Raw genomic sequence first — 24,556 nt, forward strand, 5'->3', positions numbered from 1 at the left:
GTATAATAGATAATTTCGCCATCTTTTTAATTTGGATTATACCGTTCATCAGTGTAACAGCAGCAGTTTTTGCTGAGAGGTGAAGAAGTAATTGTTCGGGTCAGTGATACTTTTTTAAATTATTCTCATGCAATATTCAAATTGCCTGAGAAATTTCATTAGCTGCAAGCCATAGTCATCAAAATGAATAGAAATAGCTGCTTTAACTGCGTCTGAATCAGTCCACATTTCAGTTTCAGTTTTTGAATTGTGTTATTAAAATATTTTTTTCAATAATATCCTAATGGGGATGATATTGTCTTTTGTTGTGGTGCATCTTTTCAGTATGGACTACATGGACCTTATGGGTTACATTAAAGGGGGAAAAAAAACAATTGCACCACCTAGTGTCAGGATTCAGTAATGTAACATAAAGTGTCAAGCTTGATATTTTACCGTGTGTCCAGGATTTGAACATAAATAAGCTTGACAAATAGTTTTACTGGTAGCATAGATCTATAGAATATATTGTTAGTTGTGGATATTGGTTTTCTGAATGCTTACAAAAAAAAACATGTAAGAAAAATAACTTCCAAAACATTTTAATGGAGATCCCTTAGCCAATAATTACATTTTATAGCTTTACATCATAAATAGGTTTTAGTCTCTTTATAGCTCAGATCTGTTCAAATATGCACTGATCTCATCCCTACCCAACCTAAAAACCTAAACTAATGATTCTATTTTTTCTTTCAACTCTTTGTACTTTTTTTGTAGAGTTCTAAGTAGTCATTGGATTTCCTTATTTATTCTTCTTTTCCCCATGATTATTATTCAGTTGACAGCTCTTTTTCCTGACCAGTTGAATGTAAATTAGTTCAAACATAGTCTACAGGATGCTGTAACTCTTAAACCAGTGAAATTGTACCTTTTATGATAAAAACAAACTTAAAAAAAATCTGCTTCTGACCAAGCACAGATTCATTTTGGATGTTATGACATCACAACACACAGATGAAAAGTTGAGCCTTGAAACTGTGTTGGATGTGTGTCCCAGTGGTTTAATGAAGGAAACTGGATTGATTTCGAAAAATTGTGTTTGTTAAAAAAAAAAAAAATCTTTCATGCTTACTTACTGAGGCTTTCCGTCAGCAGGGGGCAGCATGTGCTTGTTTGCTGAACACAATTCTCACTGTGACCCACATGGGATAGTTTTAGCAATGTTTTTTTTTATTTTTTTATTCTTTTCAGAGAAATTACATCCCAACTTCTAAAACAGTGAAAGTCCTAAAACATGTTTACAGGTTTCATACATTGAATTGCTGGGTCTAAAATAAAGTACTTTTTATATACACTTGTGATAACTCCTGCATCAGACGGATGAATCAGAAAAATCCAGGGGGATACCGGGTGATTAAGTCTGTGGTAGCAGTTTCTGGCAAATGCATGTAGACTTCGGCAATCTCTCTTTTCGTAACCAGGAATGACATCATCTCTTTTGCTGCTTCTGCAGAATCTGCTTGATTGCACTTCCTAGTTCAGCTCAGGCAGACTTGTGTTGTAAGCAAGCAGGGGGTGGGGTGGTGGGGGGCTAGCTGTCCTTGTATCATCTGGATGTGGAAAGCTCTCTGAGGCCTCCCTTAATTATGAAAGCAGCTGTTCAGCAGACAGCAAGTCTTGACCAAAGATTATTGCTGCGTGCGGACTGTCTGCCCTCCACAGGAGTGGTGCAATGAGCTGTATCTTCACAGGCTAATGTTTCTCCATAAGCCTCTACAGTTGAGAAAATACCAGTTGCAATGGAAGATCGTGGCGCAATGCAACTAATATCTCTGTTAACATGTCATAGATTTATACAAACATGTGGTTTCCATTTCTTAATAAAGCATTTTTTGTCATGTCTGTTATAGGATGATATCTTTCTAACAGTTATGGTTGAATGTTATCCTCGCAGACTTGACATTTCACTTCTTAAAAGCTGGACCAATCAGACACTGTGTTGCCTTCAAATAAATTTGTATTTTATAGCGACAGCGACATAATTTCTCACAGGAAAATTTTAATAATTAAACCTTTAATAGATTAACACTTATTTACTTTTTATATGATAGTTTCTTCTTTCTCATGGTTTACACATTTATACAATCCCTTCTTAAGTTCAGTTGGAACTACTGATTAGTGATTTATAATTGTGCCTATGTTTTAGAGATCTGGTATGATCTGGTATGAAAGTGGTCCATGCACCACTGTGCCTGAAATGAAACAATGGATCTATGGAAAAGCAGCTTTTGCCTATTGTTAAGCATGGGAGAGAACCTGTGATGCTGTGGTCACCTTTTTCTCCATAGGCAGTAGGAACTTTGCGAAGAGTGCATGATATCACGGCATTTGAGATACTAGGAGATTCTAAATAAATATTTGGTGGACTCTAACCGAAAAATAAAAATGGGTCGTCGATGAGTGGTTCAACAAGATAGTGACCCTTAACACAGAAAAGGTTGACAAGACACAAAAAACAGCCTTGTTCTGTGGCCATCACACTAAATTCTGATACAATCCTATAGAAAAGCTGTGGAGTGAGATTAAGACTAACCCATAATGTTTTGATACATTTATATAAGTCAAAGGATTCTAACCAGGATTTATAGAAAAAAAACTGTATCCTAGAGCTACTGAATCTGTGAGGAACCAACACTGGAAAAAGATAAGCAGTTTGTTCGTGAATGAGTGGAAAGATTACGGAAACGTTTACAAGAAATGTCCCAAAGAAAATCCCCGAACAGCATTTTGCAAACCCTTTCCCAGTCTGACGTTTCCACTTTTCAACTTCTGCTCCAATGATTGACCAGGCTAACAGGACCCCAACCAGCTCAGTGCTCTTTGGAAGGACAAAAACTGCCCGCAAACAGGTACCAAGCCCTGGGAGGTGGGGAAGGGCATGAAGTAACTAAGAGGATTTCATGACCACACACTTCCAGGCAACCTCAGGGCAACAGCTCTACATTTAGCTCCGCCCATCATTCCATCAACTCTGACGAGCTTTTCCTGTCCTTGCATCACCCAGGCATGATGCTGCTCCCACCATGGCTCACCATAACCACCATGCAGGATACGGTTCGGAGGTTATGCCTTGTCAACAGATCCTCCTTCCTGAGGTGTGGGTCTGTGACGCTCCTCCAGAGTTACCACAAGCCTCAAAGACGAAAGCTCTCATCTGTTAATTTAGGTGGACGCCCATATCTTGTGTTTACGGCCACATGCTTTCCATTTTTTTCCGGATAATGGGTTGAAAGGTTTTGCAAAACTTCTCTACAGGGAGAGTTGTACCATATAGGGTTACCATCCATATGGTACAGATAAAGGATGGATTATCCATGCAGGGTGGCAGATGCCTGTCTCCAGCAGTAGATGGGCAACAACCACGCGCACACGCTCATACCTGAGGGCAATTTAGAGAAACAAATGAACCTAATAGTCGTGTTTTTTGTGGGAGGAAGCTGGAGTACCCGGAGAGAATCCATGCATGCACGGGGAGAACGTTGCAGTAAGACCCCAGTGTTCCAGATTGAACCGCATTTGCTATTTAGCTGACTTCTGACAGCAAACGGTTGCACTGGATTTGATTTAATGGGTCTTGGAGTTTTGGTTTTTTTTTGGGGGGGGGGGGGCTCAGTACAGACTCACACCAGGTTCAGATTTTTATCTATACAGCTGTTCAAAAACCAGGAATCATTTTTTCCCCCCCTCAGAACAGTTGCGCTCTACATCACGTTTGTCTTTCTCATAAAATTCCAGTTAAATGCATCGGCGTTTATAGTTGTGGCAAAATGTGAAACAGCTCAAGGTTAAAAAAAGAAAAGAAAGAAAAAAAAAAGCTGTATTTTGTAGGACGAAGTTGTAGATGAGCCATCCCCATGCCACGGCTTTAAGAGCAGAGTTTGCATGCAGGCAGAGAAAGTTCGTTGTATTGACTCTGAACATCCAGGCAGTCGGAGGGCTTCCTGCCAAGCTTTAGACTGACAGCCACATTACAAAGACTTCAGCAGAGAGTTTAGAAAGGGAATGGGGTGAGGAAACGCGAGCAGAGAGATGCTACAGGCAAGCAGGGCTGCACACTCAGCATCTGGTATCTGTTGAGAAATCAGGGCTGCTACATTGGAAGGCAGTCCGTTGCAACACTTTGACTGGAAATCCTCCTAACTTGGCAGGCCGTCAGGGTGGAGTGTAACGAGTTCTCCGGCTTTGACTTTGTCCAGATTTTTTTTTTTTTTTTTTGCACACCACTGGCAGGCCTGCAGACTGATCAACTCAACACATGAGTCACAGCGTCCTGCCAGGGCATCTGGAAAAACTGAGGACTCTCCCCTTTCTGTCCGAGCTCACTGTAGATCAGCACAGCTCTGTACTTTCTGCACATCATTCCGGTTGTATCTTTTAAAGCAGGAGAGGCGAACAACTAAAAAGAATCATTTAGATTCTTGACCAGGTCCATCTATGGCCTTGGTCGATGTTACCAAGGCAGCTTGGGTCAGAGATGCTTTCTCCAGCAGTGTAACAAGTACATTTCATACTTCCAGTGAAACTAATTAGAACAAATGAATCAGTTTATTTTACTGAGAGTAACAGGAGGAATGCATTTTTACCGTGAAACAAACACCAGATATATTAACGCTATGGGTGCGTTTCAGCAAGCATTGTATCGTTGAAAAGTGAATTTTTTCTAGACGACATCATAGATTCTCTGAGGAAATTTAAGTCAGGCTGCACCAGCTCAAACATTCAAAGGTTTGGTCGGAGTATTTTCCACTTCCTGTTTTCACGTTTTAAGCTCCACCTGCAAACTTCAGTGTATTCCATTTGGGATTTTATGTGAAAGACCAACGTGGAGTAGTGCCAAATGTGTTAAAAGAACAGGAAACTAATTTTCAGAATGTTTGTCAACAGAAATTTGAACGTGTGATATGCGCTTGTGTTTGGCCTGTTTTACTACGATACCATGAATAACGCAATGGTGCAGCCAGCTGCCTTCAAATCCGACTAATTATAAAAGTCAATGTCCAGTGCGTCGTCCAACTGTGTGGTGCGAGTGCGGCACACCAAGACACGGCCTTCGGCCTGAACAGACCGGCCATGCAAGAAAGGCATTACGTGGGGAAACAGTCAACATGGCCGTGGTAACTCTGGAGGAGCTGCAGAGATTCACGGCTCAGGCAGGACCGCAGTGAAAGCTGCTCCTTCAGTTGAGGTGTCAAGAACGGGAACAAAGATTTTGCTTGGGAGGATATTTTCTATATTTCAAGAACACCATAGAGAGTGGTTTAGAGGGCAGGGTGCTTATGTCATGGTGAGACTGCGAGGTTCTGGGTTTGAATCCCACTGCCACTCTGAGTCTCAAAGCAAACCCCAGAATGCTCCCTAGGCTGCAGTGGCAGCCCACTGCTCCCTAAGGGATGGGTCAAAGGCAGAGGACAATTCTCATTGGAATCTATGTTGCAATGTCAAATAAAGATAATTATAACTCAACTGCAGAACCGAAGCAGCCTTAGATGTGCCAAGAGCTTTAATAGGTGAGAGACACTTTTTTAAGCAGGGTGCCCCTAAATATAACAGCCAGCATTAAAATAAAATAGTTCAGATCCAAGCTTACATAAGAATGGCCACATCAAGGCACAGACCCAAAGTTGCTTGAGAAGACTTGGAAGTTTTCATCCAAACGGACTTAGCTGGACGTATTTTGAAAAATAATAATAATAAAATGCCCAAAAAATTATAACTGAAAAGTCATTTATAATTCTTTTTAGCTAAAAAAAAGGGGTATATCAAATAATTATCAAGGCTGGGTGATGTGGTAAGGAACTTGAACACAACAGCTAAGAGCATGTATCGCTTTTCTTTCAGTTCACACTTATTCACTAGAGTCAAGAGTGTTTTTATTACACACATTACACATGATGAAGGTGAACTGACAAGCAAACAGGCAATGAACAATGGTTACAGCTCTGTTTTTTTTTTTTTTTTTTTTTTTTTTTGTAGCGTCCAGGTGAGTCCCAAGATAACAGATAATGAGGAAATAAGGTGCTTATTGAACAATGATTTGAGACTTCGTTCACAGCGATGTGTATTTAAATGATAGTGTGCAAGTAGGCAATAACAGTAAGGTGATAGTAACGTATGAAGGGCCAGTAACCGTGGGGTGATTTTAAAGCGTTGGACTGCAGTCTCCCATCAGAGGGCGATTGGCACTCACAGCTGTTGGGATGAAGCTGTTTCTAAATGTGTTTGTTTTACACTGCTTAGTGTATTTATGTATTCCACATAAAATCCCTGTAAGATACATATAATTTAATTTTGTCATGTGAAAAAGGAAGGTGTGACAGTTTAAGGGTAATATAAACGCCCAATGGAAGGAAATAAGTGTGCACAACTCCAGAAAGAAATAAAGAGGGAGTAGATGGGTGCACGGTTCTGGAATAACGCAAATAAAAAATCTAGAAAACCAGCACTCCCAGGGTCTTCGTAAATGTAATCAGGGGCAGGAGAACGTCGTTTAAACTTCCGCAAGGCACTGTGCACACCTCCTTCCTAGTCCATCCATCCATCTATCCATCTAACCTATCTATCCACTTTATCCAATCCCTAATCTCCACCGCTTCTCCCTACAAATTCGCAAAGCCTGATCCTTAACACAGGCCCGCTGTTCCCTGCCCGTCTTCCTACACCATCACTTTTCTAAAAACGTGTAAGCCTAGCGCTGAGCCACTACTGCGCCTGCTAATGAGCTCTATAGTTCAGCGTCTCCGAGCAGTTCCTGTGTCCTTGCGGCGCACACAAGGGCTTTTAGTGGCTCCTCTTTGTGGTTAGGGGGCGTCCTTGACAAAGGAAGGAGCTGCTCTCCTTCTATTCGCTGAAACTGTAGGTGTGTCGGGGGTGGGTGCGCGCGCTCTCTCTCTCTCCCTCCCTACCAGCCGTCACTCGGGACGTCACTTCCTGCGGGGTGGGAGCACCATGTCTCGGCTGCGCGTGGATGTGTTGGGGGGTCTTTGACAGGAGCAGCGGCAGCGGCACAGCGGGGAGAAAACGTGGACGTGCTCGGCGTCAGGGACAGTGACCCCCCCTCCCTCCTCCTCTTCTCCTCTTCTTCCTCCTCTTCTCAGCGACCCCGCGTCATAACAGCGAGTTTTTAACCAAGGAGATGGCTGCTTCGGATTGGGCTGTCCGCTCTAAGGTACCAAAATTCGTTTTGTTCGTGGGCTGCAGCCTCCTCCTGCAGGAGCTAAGATGTTTCCATCCGTTCAGTGAATGTTGGTTTGCACAACCCGCCACGGTGCGCATGCACTTCATCGCGCATTGAGCGGTCCTCCTGCAACTTTGTCCGGCGCAGACTTCTGCGGCACTTTGCCGAAATCTTGCAGGAATCTGGAGGCATTGTTATTTTGCAGCTGCGGGGTGGCTAAACGGGTTCTGGCTAGTACGCGTGCGCAGTTTGCTCATCGATAGACACGTCGCTCTGTGATGTCAGCTATTCATCCTCCCAGAGCCAAACGTTCACCATGAACATTGTTTATTTGCTTGTTATCGCTGTGATTGTGGCCGTGGACACGTTTGTCATTGCTGCTCTGTGTTTCATTGTTATAAAAGGAGCTAAACAGGGAGATTCCCAGATGGATATTGTAGAGGCGCACCAATAAATTGGTCAGAAATAACCAGCAAATGTTGGGTTAGGGACAGTTTTAAAATATTCCTTCCCCCTTTTCATGATGCGCATCACCCATGAGCTTGTACTTTGTTGCTGTTTTAAAGTTTACTGGCAATAAGCTAAAATACTGGGGGTATTGTACTATAGTTTTCTGTTGGATTCAAAATAATATTTTGCATCAGTTAGTTTTTATATGTTACAGTTCTTATCTTACAGAAATGGCAGGTCAGACCCCAATAATAATAATAATAATAATAATAATAATAATAATAAAGAATAAATTAAAAAGCTGTGAATTGGTATCAACAAGAAGAGGGCTGATTGGTGCATCACTAGAGTAACGTGGATTTTTAATTAACAGGATTAATGGCATGTTGTTTCCAAAACGTACAAATTACGCAAATTATGTCGATTTTTGAATTTTTGCACAGGTACCATCATTTTCTCCATTTTTTTAAAACTTTTTTCCACTTTTTTTTGCATGTGGAGCTTTTTGTACTTTTGACAACCGGTGACTGTATGCAAAAGAAATCTTAGGAGATAACATTGTTTAATGTATATTTCAAAATAAAACTTATACTTGTAATAAGACAATCAGAATATGATGATCGGATTAAGCTCAGTTGGAATGAAATTGTATTCCGAATGAGATGGGTGCTTTATGCCGATTAATAATATGATCAAGTTATTCCCAATGTGGGAAACTGACCCTGACAAACGTGACGTATTTCCGCGTTGGTGAGTGGCAGAAGCAAAACTGTTGGGGCTTCACTATATACTCAAAATTGTTGCTTACTCAGTAATGTTTGAACCATAATTAGAATCTGGTGCAAGTCCAGCCTGGGCATTTGAAAGACGAACAAATGCGTATAATATTGCTTTGTTTACTTTTTTTTGTTGTTAGCAAAGACTGAAGTACTCTGTTTTTTTTGTGGAATTTCATAACTGTGCATGTCAGAGTGGTTCTATTCTGAATAAAGCCAGGCACACGGACATTATGATCGGATTAATTGAATGTGTGCCCATATAAACGGACAATCCGATTATTTAATCCGAATACATTTTAATCTGATTGTTATATTTTGTGCATGTTAACATAGCCACTGACCCATGTCATACTTATAGTAAGTAACTCCTGTTCGTGTTTGTCACATTCAGGGGCATAGCAATAAATTTGAATATCTTCAAAATTTTATTTTATTTTAGTAATTCAATTCTAAACCGGAATTTATATCTTTGAAATGTTAAACACAGTGTTATATTCTAAGCGCTTATCTGTACATTTAGATCTTAAAAAAAACAAAAGTTAACTTTCTCAGAAAAAATGCATTACAGCCTAAGAGTAATTTAAAAAAAAAGTACTTTTAATACAGAAAGGTTGTGTTATAACCATGTTATGGTCTACTCTGGAAGTCTGCTTACTTGATAGTTGTCCACTAGACAGTTACTGTCGCTCGTCAAACAGGTAATAGTGTTTTATACTAATGTTTAGAGGAAGGAAAATGTTTGTCGGTCGCAATCAAACAGTTACAAACACGTTTGGCCATGGTTGTCCAGCAGACGGCCCTAGGACAATGCCAGCAAGGAGGGTGAATAAAAAGAAAAAAATCCTTGTTAAAGAAGCTGCTTGTTGACAGAGTGCAGTATTGAAACCACGCTAGTGAAAAGTTGAGTGGAGGGAAAAAGTGCTCATAGTTTTTCACCAGCTAGGTTTTTTTTCTTCTTATAAATATTTCTGTTAAATGAAAGTAATTAAAGATACTTTTTGGGAACAAATCTAACATATAAATTTGCGTTTTTTTTTTTTTTTTTTTGGTATTTAAAATTCCTTTAATGGAATTGAATAACACACAAAGGGCTTTAATAGCAAAGTATCAAGCAACAATCACAACAGAAAATAATGAAATATATAAACAGGATATTAATAATTAACAGGCAGCAAGAATACAATTCAATATAAAATGAAGAACTTATGAAACACCAGGCGTAGATATGAATTATGTACAAACATTAAAATTAAAAAAACAACAACACACAAACAAGTACATCCATAGTACAAACAAATAGATAAAATACAATATTCTATTTCATTTATGATAAATCAAGATTTGGGGTATAAAAATAAATAAAAGATACATAATATTAATGGCGGTACGAGTAAGTAAAAAATACACAGAAATGAGACAAAAGTACAGAAGTTAAAGTGAAAGCCAGGCGAAGAAGATCTGCTGTTAATTACAAACATGCGGACGAAATGTTCTTTACATTTTGTCCCATGCTATTTGCTCAGTCTTATTATCAGACTCCACATTGGCGTTCTGTCTACCTTTGGTTCAGAGATCACCGTTTAAAAGCCTCTTATCAAACACTGTCAGTGTTGTTAAAAATCCATTTGTGCTTGTGTGATTCATCAAAATGATGCCTTGTTTTATTGTTTGAGCTTTTGTCCTCTACTGTCATAAGAACAAACACCTTTTAGTAGGTCTGTGTTACGGAAGCTCTGAAACCAAACCCTAATCAGGTACTAAATTAAAATGTTGTTTATTTTTAACTAGAGGGCCATTACCAAGTAGATGGTGTTACTGCAGAAGGCTGCGTTTTATCAAGACCTGAAACTTCTTTCTACCGTTGTCGCGATGCATTCAGTGTCCTGGATGTTAAAGCGGCCTGTTGTTTTTGTGTCCAGCATCTGTCAGACGTGACATGGTCCCCTAGCAGTTTCAGCTCCAACTCCTCAATTATAAATAGCAACATGCATGAGCTCTTATCATGTGTATAACCAAGAATTTTGGACTCGTCTGGATTTAGAAGTGAAATCATGACAGAAAAATGTAGCCTCTCCTTTTTTTTGTGTGTGTGTGTGAGGCGTCAAGCTTTAACGCCATCATGTAGTAAGATTTCATCTCATGGCGAGAAGTCGTTGCATGCAGAAGTCATTGCATGCATTTGGAGCCGCAGTTTTGCGGCTCCAAATGTCACGTCTGTGTCGCTAAGCCACAACGTCTTAATCCCACCACTATTGTTGCCTAATTTTAAAGTGCAACACCCCCAAAAGAAACGTTTTGTGGCAGATATTCTGTATAAACTAGGCCTAAGGTTGCAACTTTAATGTCTCTGTGCAATTTTTATTTTTATTTGTTTTACATTTTAATGTGAACTTGTTTAGTTCTGCAATACTTGTCTTAAAACGATCTCAGTGCTGCCCTCTTAGGGTTGAACGATGGGTATTGTAGTTAGATTTTCTGATTGGTTCAAATGGTACATGCTTCCGTCACCATAGCCTTGCGTTCGGGTATAAAAGCCTCTCAGACGCACGCCCCGCTGGCGAGCAATATTGCCAAGGCTGTTTATTATAAGTGACTTTGGGCTTGTTCTTCTCTAGGGTTGAGGTAAGGTAAGTTTATTCATATAGCACTTTTCAGTAACAAGACGATTGAAAGTGCTGTACATGAACAGAAAAACACCACAGACATAGGAAGAAAAAACATCAGATACATCGGAAAAACAAAGGAATAAGCTAAATAATAGACTTCTTTCATACATTAGCAAACATACAGAAAGACTTGATTGTTTCTAATAATAAGATATAAGCTCTAAAGTCGCTTGCAAGTTTCACGAGTCACGGGTTGCAGGTTTTTTTTGGGTTTGTTTCTGAATGTGAAGTCGCTTATCAGGGCTTGGTTTTTCTTCCGATAGTAACCCTTCTTTCTTCCTGGTTATCGTGCCCGGCTGCCCGCGCAACAAGAGCTATTAAGTGACATAGTTGCGTTACAGACCCGGTCATTGTTGCCAGTCGGCAAGTCGCAATTTTAGTGTTGCGAGCCTGCAAGAAATTCAGTCAGCCCCTCAGTTTCAGGTGTCCTGTCTGGCATTTCAGCCATACTGTATGGAGAACATGGTTCCCTGCATGTGCCAGAGCCAACATGGACCAACAATAATATCACAATATTTTTAGGCTGAATGTCGATATATGATATTTATCTCAATACACTTTTCTTTTCATAAAGTAATTATAAAACGGCATCTCTGAATCAAAGCTTTATCCCAAATGTCTCACAGGCAAAAATTTTTAACACGGATGTAGATAAATATGAGAACCATCTGAAAAATAACCCGCTGGATTACATGAAAGTGTAAATATAACGCAACATAGACCATATACATACATAAACCTCAATCTAAACGAAACAGTCTCATTTTAGCTCTTTTTTTTTCATGTTTTTAAAATCTCAATATATTGCCCAACCGTACCAGAGCCCAATTCCTCTGGTTTAACCCAGTAGTCAAGTTGACTTTATTGACCAGGGTAACGTGCCGTTACGCTGGAAAGAAATCCTGGTTAGAACCCTGTAGAACCCCTGGTCTAATGACCCAACCAGCCCAATGGGAATTCTTCTGGTTTTCCCAACTACCCCCTATGGGCCCACAGAGCATTATTTATATACCAAGGCCCAATAATTGGCGAATATGTTGGTCAAGAGTGACATTACACAAACTGGAGGTTTTTCCAAAGCAACTAAAGACACATTGCAGAATCTGTACAGGGAGACTGAAACAAGGCGGACAGCAACGCTGAAGGAGGCTGCAGGAGTTTCCAGCCAGGGCAGATTGGGTTGTACGTGTCACAACGCTCTCCTGTATTCTCCATGTGTCTAGGCTAAGGAGCAAAGTTGCGATACAGAAGCCTTTTCTTCCAAAAAGAAAGATCGAGGCCTGGGGTAAGGCTTCCCGGATCCTGTACGGAGGGAGAATGTGTCGTGATGGAATGAAACCAAACATAAACTCTTGGGCCAGGTATTTACATTTTGTCACATGAACCGTTCATCACCAGAAGAACAGCACACCGTCGTTCAAAGATAGTGGAGGAAGCATCATGATCTGGGGTTACTTTTTTGTACTTTTTGTCAAGTTGGGACAAATTTATGAATAGTTTCCAGCACCAGTCAGTTTTGGCCCCTAAACTTAATGGGACCTGCTGGAAAGTTGAATCAAACGGTGCTTCAACAAGGTTTTAGCAACAGTCTTTCCCCTATCAAACAGATTTCTTTCTTTTCAGTTGACTTCTGCAGGATATATGTCACATAGAGCTGGAAAAAGGTTTTAGAACAATTTCTTTTGTCTCCTTTTTTCTCTTTTTATGCTAGAAGAAAAATGAGTGGAACTTTAGGCCAGTGTAATAGATGTGTCTGAGAACCAAAGTATAGTAGTGAAAGCCTTTTCATGGACCCTCAAAACCCTGCTTCATTATTTTCATACCAGGGTAGCTGCCGATTGTTTTTTTTTTTTTTTTTTTTCAGTAACAGTTTCTGTGCTGACGAGCTGCTGGTCTCGTTGACAGCCTCGGTCTCCAGGAACCTGAGACAGGTATTCGGCTCCTCCCCTGCTCACAGCCCGGCGAGGCGCAGATGAGAACGGCATGTAAAGCAGAGCCGACACAGTTGGGCTTCTCAAACAGGACTTTCAGGTTCTCTCGTTAACTCCTGGGTTTACCGTCCGTCTCCATCGGTGGGGCCTTTCGCAGATATGTGAGCAAGTTGAGCAACAGCAGCGAAAAATTCCCTTTTTGCTCAAAGATCGCTGACAAGCAGCCACTGCGGGAGGTTCTGACGCTGAAAGCTTTTGTTTGTATGCAAATTCGTTTAAAGACGAGGGCAGAGAACTTCTTGAAGGAGTAGACTTGGACCAGTTTGGCCAGACTCTCTTGGACAACACTCACTCTCTAACAGCGTAGAATGGGCTTAATGAACGTCCTATGTCTTCTGATTCTCCCCAAAAGTACTTACATCTCCCAGGTTTTTGAGAAGTAAAACCTCCTCTTCATCTTCTGCTCTCAATCAGACACCTGGAGGTCTGGGGTCAGGACTGACTGGTATTCGGTTCATATTATGAATTACTTTGACAAAAGCCCAGTTCTGTCTGAAGAAACCAAAACATCAAATAATGATGCTGCCACCACCCTGCTTCACTGTGAGCGTGCTGATCTTTTTGAGCCAACTATCGTTGTTTTAGTTGGACCATACAGCACCCACCACATCCCACCACCACCCTCCTCACTGCAAAAACTAAACTAAAAATAAGTAAAATTGTCTTGAAATTAGTGTATTTGTCCTTGATTTGAGCACGTAAATAAGATGGTTTGCCAATGGAATGAGATATTCTGAACTTAAAATAGGAACAACTCATCTCTATCATCTTATTTCAGGTGCAGTATATCTAATTATCTTAGTTTAGGGGTCAAAATACTCACTCCATTGGCAGATAATCTTATTTAGCTGCTCAATTCAAGGAAAAATGCACTAATTTCAAGAAAATTTGACTTATTTTTAGCCCCGTTTTTGCAGTGCTTCAAGTTTTTGGGAGATATTAGCAAGGCCTGGCTGCTTTCTTTTTGGAATTTTTCCACTTATTCATTGATTTTTATTTATTTATTTATTTATTTATTTATTTATTTATTTATTGTAGTAATGCTGTGGATTTCTGAACCCATCTCCTGACTGATGGGATGTTTTTGTGCTTTTAATCATTTCTGCCAGCTTTGGCTTTAGCAGAAAGTTAAAGATGCAGAACGTCAGAAAAATCCCTCCAGGATGGCTGAACTATATCATTGCATTTCAGATTTGTTTGACGTCACCTGAGCTGTACGCGACACGTGTAAAATAACGCTACGTGGATTCGATATATCATGGGCCCGTTTAACATCACAAAATCCTGACATTTTACCAGGGTTGTGTACACTTTGGAGAACCACTGTATGCGCTGACAGGCACAAACAGAACATTTTGCCTTACCAAAACACCCTGGGGCTGTTTGTGCTCACCTCTCTGATCCCTTTGTTTTCCAACTGGTGCCCTACATCGGTCCGCTTCGACCTTCGTCTAACCCTCATGCCGCCCAACCCCCCCGCCCCCACCGCTACCCCCCCCTGAGCCTTCCTTGTGGTAAAGTCTCTCTGAGTTGAAAAGGATCTTGGCCCTGCAGCCAGACTTACAGTAAGCTGCTCTGGACAGGAGATTGTCTGGGGTAATAATCAGGAAGGGATGCAGTATGTCAGTGAATTTTCTCCAAGACCATATGAATAAAGGTCTAATGATTTAAAAAAAAAAAAAAAAGGTACAGCCAAAGTCCTCATTGTATTTTAATGGGATTTTACAGGCTTGACCAACACAAAGTAGTGCATGAATGTGAAGTGGAGAACCTATGTGGTTTTCAAGGGTTTGTTGCTAAATAAAAATAACAAAAAGTGTTGCATGCATTTATGCATCGTGCATCTGTTCTATTTTTGTCTCCAGATTACTCTATACATACAGCTGACAGAATAGTGAAAATAGAGAGACTGCAGCACAGCTGTCAAGAATGGAGCGTTCGGGAAAGGAGAGCATTAATCTGAGAAGCTTCCAATCTGCTGGTGGTCACTCTAGAGGAGCTGCCTCAGCAATCGACACGTGTCACATGATTCTGCTTGGACTCGTCGAGCTGAAGTTCGCCGATACAAGATGCGATACTGGACTCCACGATTAAACAAATTTATCCGATGCGCTGATGCTCCTGAACAGAACCAGCTTGAAAAGGAAGGCGTAGCGCCCCGGTTAGCAGCGCTGACCAGACAACGCTAAGGTGTGTGGTTTGACACAAGACAATAGGAGAGCAAATTATTTTCGAAAAAGCTGCTGTGGTCGGATGAGACAAAAACAGGGAGATGTCCTAACTGCAGCCAAGGGGCCATTTGCTCCCTACGGGATGATTTTATGTGGCCCTCTAAGCAAAGACAGCTGAAAACAGTTGACGCAGAAATATAAGTAAACTTAAAGTCTGTTTTCTACATAAGGCACATGTGAGTGTGTTATGTCATACAGTATGTTTTGGCTACACTATGATCTACAGATCCCTATTTGACAAAAACCAGACCGCTTCCTTCTCTTCATTTAAAAGTTAGTTAACATTGTAATTGAGCAGCCTCCAAAAAGCGTTAAAATTGCTTTTTGCTTTTTTTTGATAACAAAAAAGTAAAAAAATAAAAGGTTGCCTGTGAGTTGTCAACTAGACAATTGTGGAGACACCCTGAACACACCGTGCACACTGTGAAAAGTCCTCAGCATCATTCTGTAGGGATGCTTTCTACAACATTATATTGGAGGAGTTTTATAAACATGGTAAAATAATCATTATAAGGTTGTACAAGCATCTGTCTTGGGCATTCTTTGCAGTCTGTCTAAGGCTTTTATTTTGTTTATATTGATATCATAATTATATTGTTTCGACTGAAATCAAGAAATATATTGTGATGTAAGTTTTAGCCGTATCGCCCAGCCCTAAGCTGCTAATGACTTCAGACTGGGATAGAGGTTCCAACTTCTGCAGGAGAATAACCCTAAACATACAGCCATAGCTACAGAGGCATTGCTGTGCTAGAATGTCCTAGTCAAAGTCCTGAACTTAATCCAATTGAGAATCTTTGGCAAAACTGACTCGGAAATTGTTCTTCACTGCTGCTCTCCGTCCAATATCACCGAACTTAATGACTGGTTCACACGGCAAGATGTTAAAATTGTCGGTTAGCTGTCAAACGAGAGGCCGTCCCACACACGATGATTAAAAGAAGTAGTAGATGTAACACGTTTGTTCGTACAGTCTGTGATGTACGGGCCACACAGCAAGCACAACACGCCTTCCACAAAAGGTTTCACACGTGAACATTCAGATGTCAGAAAGGAATCCTCTCAAGATCAAGGGTAAATAAACATTGCCGACAAGGGAGAACATGACGACGGTCTAGACAAACTATAGCAGAGAAAAAAAAACATTACAAACTGAAAAGGCGCCGGTTAAAGGAGTGGAGAATGCTCCACGTTTGCTGCACTATGATATAGAGGTGAGTTATGTGGGGTTTTTTTTCCTACAGGTTTCTCTCATGTCACTTTCTGATTGGCTGCACGTCACATTTAACAGGCGGCGTTCTCATTTGTCCTCAGGGGACATCACATACCCTAGGATATCGGGCCAACATGCTGAATATCCCTGAGATGAGGCCGAAGCGGTCTGGTTAGTCCTTCCTAGATCACTCCCAACACACCACACACAGCAGGGACGTCTCGTAAGATTATCTCTGGAGTAATCACGATAAATGGGGCGTCCTTAAGATTGCCGGAAGAGGAGGATCGGTGCAGAAATTGGACATAATTATCTCGCCGTGTGAACCTGGCGTGAGCTATTTTGCAAAAGCATTTGCACAAAAATTTGCACAGAAATCTGTCTGTAGATGTACAAAGCCGGTACAGATGTACCTCAAAAGACGTGCATCTGCATTTACAGAGGAAGGTGAGTCTGAAGTGTCTACTCAGGACTAAATACAAATGCATTCCACACATTTCAGATTTAAATTTGCAAAAACCATGTATCTTTTTCCCACCAATTTAGAATTTCAGCACTACGTTGTGTTTGTAAAATCCCAATAAAATGAATTCATGTCATCATAGAAAGAGATCAGAAACTGAGTCTGTGCAATGATGGCTTTGTTTTTTTTCATCTTTCAGTTAAAGTAATCATTTCAGTACTGCTGTAAAATATAAGTCATATTTTATAGCCGACTCAGCAAGTTTATCCTCGGACTGTAGCCTCCTCGTTCAAGAACGGACTAATGACGGCTCCTGCTTTCATGCATTGAGTGTGCAAGAACATTTTGGCCTTTTTGTTGTGCTCGGCGAACATAGCAGGGTGGCAAATTAGTGCTTTTCTGTCACCGAGCCTGCGTGCTGCATGCCTCTCTACAAACACGTAGGCCGGTTTGGCAGCTAGAGAGGGGGAACTCGGTGCTCCAGCGTCATGCTGGAAAATGAAACAAGATACACACAGCTGTCTTTGAAAAGAGAAATCTGTGCTTCGTGTTGTTTTTGTCTTTGTTTTAGACATCGGGCCAATCGGGCGCTTCCTACTCTGTTGTTGTTCAGCAGTGCATGGAATTCTTTATAGCTGGTTTGTGAAATTTAAGAGCCTTTCTTCTTTTTTTTTTTTTGTCTGTTTTGTCCCTTCCATGCACCCAGAGGACTGCTGAAAACACATTGATTTATCGCTGTGTCGCAGACCTTCTCGATAACAAACGTCTATGCAAATCATGCACCGTGTTTTGAAAGCTGAGGTTCTTTTTAGAACATTCGGAGGTGGGACACAAAAGCATTATGGGGAGCCATAAACTATTATATATATTTAGTTTTATCTCTTTAATTGAAATCACTTATACTGATGAAATGTGATGCTTTCTAAAGATTCTAGGTGTTAAAATGTTTTTATGGGGTTGTCAGTCTGGTCAAAAACAAGCAGTCCCTACTCTCATCCATGTAACTTTAGCCCTACATCTGTCAACCGATAAAGCTTGCTGCGGTTTTCTTCACTCCGAAGTTTATTGCTTGGATGAACTTCAGGACGGTTTTGTAACGGTGGTCCGCTTGACCCGTCAGACTGATTTTGAAATCTGTTTAGAAAAAAAGTTGGCAAAGGAGCAGCCAGCGCTTAGCACAGAACTGAGGTGTTGAGGCTTTTTTTTTTTTAAAACTAAACATCTGGGCAAACATCTGCAAAGAGCAGGGGTCAAAACTGCAGCAAACATGTTAGGGTATGTGTATGGAGTTTTTAGAAGTAGTCCTGCTGGCAGTAGATGGTATTACTAGTGAGAACAGTTATGAAGAATCAGTAAAATGTTTCTCATTGGAAAGTCAAGCTAATTTCTCAGGGCACATTTAAATAACTAAAACTTTCCAAGGTTTTCTACCAAACACTGTATTTGGGATTTTTTTTTTTTTTTTTTTTTTTTTTACATCTGATCACTTTTACCTCTGACATTTGTTTGCAATTCTCTAAGCTTTCTCAACCAAGAGTACTTTCCATCTCAGCAACCTAGAGTTTTACATTTCTCAAAAGAGAAACATTTTTGTTTTATTTTCATAATGTCTCTGTTCTAATTTTAGGACTTCTTTTGATATTAAACTATGGGAAGCGTGAATCAAGGCAGATTTGTGGTGGGATCATTCAAGTGTCAGGCAGCACAGGTTTTCGTATAAAAAGGGGTGAATCCTTTACCATTTGAGACCCAATAAGTTGTCTATTGCTTATGGTACCTAATCTCAGTTAGAACAGTTGAGCAGGAAAATATGGCTGCACATGGTTGCATATAGCAGAGCTGGGCTTTGGCTAACAATATTATACCAGCCAAATCCTAGCCAATAAAATACCTTGAGGGGGAAAAAAATACTGCAGAATCATAAAGATGTTAAACAAACTATTTGTATTTCAAGTAGAAAAATATGCTGTTTTTATTGTCTTATATTTAGATACAAACCAATTGCTGCTTACAGCCTTGCATCTTGTAGCTGGCTAACTTCAGTTTGTGATTGATTTCTTAACAAAAGCCGTAGATGCTGCTGCGTTTGGTTCCACACCATGACTGTCTGTGTGTTTTTGCAAGATAATCATCAAAAGGTCGGTGAAAGAAATATGTAAAGGACAGTTTGAAATTCATGAAATCTTTATTCTCTTTCTAAAACAAAAAAATACATATAATTGTGGACTTCTTTGGATTGAAGACAACCTTCTGAGACATTCATGAAAATGGCAACATATAAACCGGTCGGACCTGGACAGATTTATTCTACAATTCTAATGGATTCTTCAGGATCCTGTTTGGGGTTGTGAAACATTTGGATCCCTGCAAGATCCCCCCCCCCCCCCCCCGTCTCTGAATCTGAGCTGAGGCTTCTGGGTCACTGAGGACAGGCTGGTCATTCCAGACACTTAAATCAGTCTTTGTGTTATATTTCCCACTTTATTTGCATTGAGACACCTGGTTCCCTCGAACAAACAACCACGTGCCGCGTGTTCTGCCACCCCCAAAAAACATTTCCTACCCTTTGATAAAGGGTAATTACAGATTTTCATTTGTCTGTTTTGAGTCCACAAAAGTGACACATGCGGGCCAACTTTCCACCACGTAATGATGTGCTATAAACAGGCAGCGTGAGGGGGCCAGGTCACCACAGACCTCTCAGGTAACCTGACACCGTCCCACCGCGGCCTTCTGCTCTGACAGCCTGGTCAGGTCGTACGCTCACAGCGTCAGGGCGAGAACATTTAATATCATTTGGGCAGTGAACACGTTGTCAGTGTTGAGGTCAGGGTCCACCGGGCGTTTATGTAACTCACCGTTTCTCTGCTTTGGGCAACGGTGGATGCAGGTCATGTTGACAGCCAATACGACAGCTAATCTCTTTAAAACGCACACGTTGTTGAGGTTAAGACCAGCGAGTGGATTTATGTGACGGGCCGAGATTTGATAAACAAAGTTTTGCGGCCCTTATATGTCATGATTCTGCAAATTTTTTTGACAGCGTGTTTGAGTGTATTTTTAAAATTCAACTTAAAAAAGGAAGTGTGAGTAATATTTTGAATGGTTTTCTCATAAAATCCATCCCTGCCATATGCAGGTGCTTGTCCATAAATCAAAATATTGTTGAAAAGGTTAATAATTTCAGTAATTCAATTCAGAGGGATACCTTTCTAGCATTTCTTTCCGTTCATTTTGTTGAGTTTGGATTACAAGTAATGAAAAGATGAAGTTGCAATTCTCCAAAAAACTGTTATTGAGTAAGACAACACATAAAGATATGGCCCTGTACTGTGTATGCTATCAATACTTGGTTTAGGCTCCATTTACATGGATTACTGCACCAATGCTGCATGGCCTGAAAGAAATCAGCCTGCTGAGGGGTTAAGCAAGTCCAAGTTGTTTTTATTATGGCCTTCCACTGGTTTGCACTGATGTGTCTGGTGGCTCTCATCTTCATTGTGGCAATACTCCTGTGATTCTCTGGGGCTGGCGTAGGTCTGGAGAGTGCGCCGGTCTATCAAGAAGCGTGATACTATAGTCAGTAAAGCAGGACTTGGTACTTTTGTCAGTTTTAGCAAGTTCTGCAGAGAAATAATCCAGCATCTCCCTAAAGCTTTTCATGAGGGGGGGAAGGATGGTCTGATAGAGTTCTGGAAAATACAGTTAACCAACTCCAGGACATCACCTGGCTCTTCCTCCAGGCTCTCGACTCAAAAGTTGATCTCCAAAGTGAAATGCAGCGTTTACTTTATTTCCTTCTGAAAAGACAAGTCCAGTTATTTTTCTCCTCAGCCCAGGGGAGACATTCTGACCTCTCTGTTTTAAGGAGTGGCTTAACACAAGAAGCGCTGCAGTTGTAGATCTTGTTCTGGATATGGCTGTGTGTGGTGGCTCTAAGGTTAACACTTACCTTCACTTACCGTCTTTCATAAAACAACTTCCTGGGCTCTTTGTGTGCTTTATGAAAGGAACGAATTAGAGATCAGGGTTAAAGTGAACCAATCACCACGTCCCATATCAGCTGGCAGAGCTTTGCGGCTCCGGCGTGTAACGTAGCGACTACAAACGGTATGTGCGGCCAGCTGATTACAGATGAAAGCACACAGTCACCACTTCCGTGCTGTGCATATACCTCTTACATCATTTCTTTCCGTTAACACACACTAGACCTACCTTTTTTATGAGGTGAACCAAGACAGAACACGCGACTGGACTTCGGCTAAGTTTCCCCGGCTGTTGTGCTTAAAATAGGCTAAAACCGAGAAGGTGTCAGACACCACAGATGTGTTTAAAGTCTGAGGAGGTTTTTTTTTCACTGTTTACTTGTAGTGCTCCGTATTAACTTTGTTGATCTTTGCTCCGTGCCGTCTTTGGTTCCTTTGGTTTCATAAATTATGTGTGGTTAATGAATAACCAGATAGTGGCTCGTTTGTTCAATTTATAAAAATAAGGGCGTCGATTCCTTGTCTTCAGATATCTTCCATTTTTTTAATCCTTGAAAATAAAATTAATTTGTGTAATTCATGACTGAAATGTCAGGTTTTTAAAAAAAATAATTTAAATGACCAGCAGTAATCTTCAGATGAAACATCATTAGCTTATTGCCATACAGTTAAACGGACATTGGGCAACTAACGAGGTCAATTTCCTGTGCTAAGGATGATATCATCACTTTTTGTTTTAACATGTGGCTCACTTGTCACAAAAGACAAATAATAAAGCCAAGTGACAATTACTCTGGCTGTACTCTGCTCAGTCTCCACGACAATAAAAGGCCTGCTGCCAGTATATCAAAGCCAAGTGATAAGGCTTCGGTTGAATGTTTACCCTCCAGGGTGAGCTCAGAGTGCGGACTCTTCAGACACATGGACAGCCCCATCGGCCCATGTTCCTTCTGTTTTGTCCCTCGGGGTCCTTCCTCTAACAGGCCTGTCGGGACTCAGGCCACAAGATAGATGGTTTAAACATTAACTTTTGGTACTCTGCTGCACTCAGACATATGGAGCGACAGTGAATGATCGGACAGACCTTTCTAAAAAGCTAGATGTTACGCTGTCAGCGACTTGCGTTGTGTGGGAAGCGTCAAGTCTTTGATTAACTAAGGTAAGGTGATTGTGTTTACAATGTGTCTTTTGTCTTTTCTCATTTGCCAAAAAGTGTTATCTTTGCCCCAGCGCTCACAGGACAAGCTCGCAATTTAAATATTCTGGTTGTTCGTCTCAGGCTTGGATGTTTGGTTTTCAATTAAATGTTTTGATTAGATACTTTGATTCAGCTCAGGTTGATGAAGCAAGAAAATCCAGGATTTTGGACGTTGGGTCGCGTTCTAGGCTTTTTACAACTTTCCGTGTTTCCTATAAAAAGTAAATAACAGTGCTTGCGTTGCTTTTACTTCTCAATCTCAAGAAGATGTAGCAATCTACCATAGTGAGTATGTAGTTCATTCATTTGGCAGGTTTTTAGATTTCAACGAATACGTGCCAGTGAAAAGTAGTTCAGAATTACGCCTTAAATTTATCGTCCTTGGAGATGATGAAATAATCTATACTCATCAAACATCTGTAGAGATATGGCCATCTGTATGGAGGGTTCACAGTAATCAACAATTACTCTTTAGACTGACGGTATAGTCTCCTCAGCAAAAACATGTTTAGTTTTTAAAGCTTTGTGCTGTCGTTTTGTTCTGGGGAACGAAACAGCTATTGACATTCCAGTGTCACATTCAAGCTACTTTTATCTGCTGTCGAGTTTAATAGCTGTTGCAGGACCTGTCTGTCTTTATGTGAGTCTTATGGGGGCTGGGCGATAATGCTAAGCAGAAACCAATCAGACTAGTTGGGTTATTTAGTCCTTGCTTGCACAGACAGCAGGGTGATTATCGCAAGAGATTGCTAACAACAAATTTACTAAATCTGTCAGTAAACTCTCCGTAGGAATCTGTGTGGATTTTTTTTATTGTTTGTTTGCTTGTTTGTTTTTACATGATTCCGTTGTGGATAAGTTATTTTTTTAAGGGGCCCAATCAGCCCTTTCACCTCTGGTTTTTAACTTATTAGATGTTTTCTTTTTGGCATCGCTTAGGTTGCATTGCTCCTCGGAACCCTTTAGGCCCTAAACCCCAATCCGTCTCACACAAATGCCAATGGCACGACCTTGCTCTTCAATATGCCCAGTGCCCTGAGCAGGCTTGGCTGGGTTGGCACTCAGAGGTCTCCTGTGTTGCAAAAGCTTTTCGTAACCATAACCAATTACTTATTGTCCTCATACTAAATGACATTAGGTGACATTCCCCTCTATGTGTGTCTTTGTTCTTCAAACCCTGTCCACTAAACCTCTCCAGACTCCAGCTAATCTCTGAGTCTTTGTGTGTTTACATTCCTTTGCGTGTTGGTGGAAACATGAGGTTAGCTTAGGCCGTGATCTAATGGCTGCGTGGCATCTGTTAACAACATTTTAACAACATGTGTTTAGTAGGATTTTCACGTGAAAAGCATTATTATGAACCAATGTCAGTTTTTCCTGTGCCAAAGTTTTCACACCCCTTTTAATCACCCCCCCCCCCTTATTTTGTCTATAACATTCTTTGGGATTTCGTGTTAGATCAAACCAACGTAGAGGAGGTTATTATTCCTGGTTTTCAATTTTTGTTTATACAAATGAAAATCTAGAATCTAGCGAGCATTAGCATTCACCCCTGTTTAAACTGATGCGGCAGAATTACATCAGATGAAACACCCCCACTGTCAAACATGGTGGTAGCTAGCCTCGTGAGACCATCCTGATCTCGCGAGCTTTCAAGGTTTCACTCGCAGATCAGTCTGGCTACCCTCCGTTAAAGAAAATTTGGAGCCGTTCACCAAACGAACGTCCAATCAGCGTTGGCTTTGAGGCGGGTTGAGGTGTGACGCAACGGGAAGCGCGACAGTTCAGCCTAAAGAACATGGCGGCTTCAGCCAATGAAACTAGCGTTAGCGTGGCTATCGAGCAAGTTTTATCGGAATTACAGACTATTTCTTTGCTGAGCTAACGAGCCTTTACCTGCAGCAGCAAGAGCAGCTTGGCTTGTTGTTGTGTTTTCGTCGTCGCTCGTAACAGAGCGACGACGAATCTGATTGGTTCATTTGGCCCGTCTATCACCAACATAGGCCAATCAGCTAACCAGTATTTTCGCCCCTTCCCAAAATTACTTCAACGGAAGGTTTCCAGATGGATATGCGGAGCAAATCTATCTGGCGGCGTCAGGTTAGGTGGTAGCCCCATCATTCAGGGAGAAATCCTTTAAAATCCATTTTCCAGTAGGACAATACCCCTAAACGAAGAGGAATAGCTATAATGCAATGCTTTAGAGCAAAGCACGTTTTAAGCTATTTCAGTCTCTGTCAAATCAAATTTTCAATAAATGCGTCAATGTTTATGGTTCTAAAATGTGATTTTAAAAAAAGGGAATTTTCAAACGGTATAAATACTTTTGCAAAGCAAAAAGTTTCATCCAGATCTTGATGGTATAA

At 40.9% G+C, this 24,556-nt stretch overlaps 1 protein-coding gene across 1 annotated transcript in view; it reads left to right on the top strand.

The window, feature by feature from the left end:
• Window positions 1–6,939: 6,939 nt before the first annotated feature.
• pparab (peroxisome proliferator-activated receptor alpha b) overlaps window positions 6,940–24,556 on the top strand; it is a 41,104-nt gene continuing 23,487 nt past the window's right edge. Inside the window, exon 1 of the mRNA XM_012880334.3 lies at window positions 6,940–7,204. The gene's annotated coding sequence lies outside the window, so the exon portion shown is untranslated. The remainder of the gene's footprint in view (window positions 7,205–24,556) is intronic.

Source organism: Fundulus heteroclitus, unplaced genomic scaffold (assembly GCF_011125445.2).
Source record: "Fundulus heteroclitus isolate FHET01 unplaced genomic scaffold, MU-UCD_Fhet_4.1 scaffold_52, whole genome shotgun sequence".
Taxonomy (NCBI): domain Eukaryota; kingdom Metazoa; phylum Chordata; class Actinopteri; order Cyprinodontiformes; family Fundulidae; genus Fundulus; species Fundulus heteroclitus.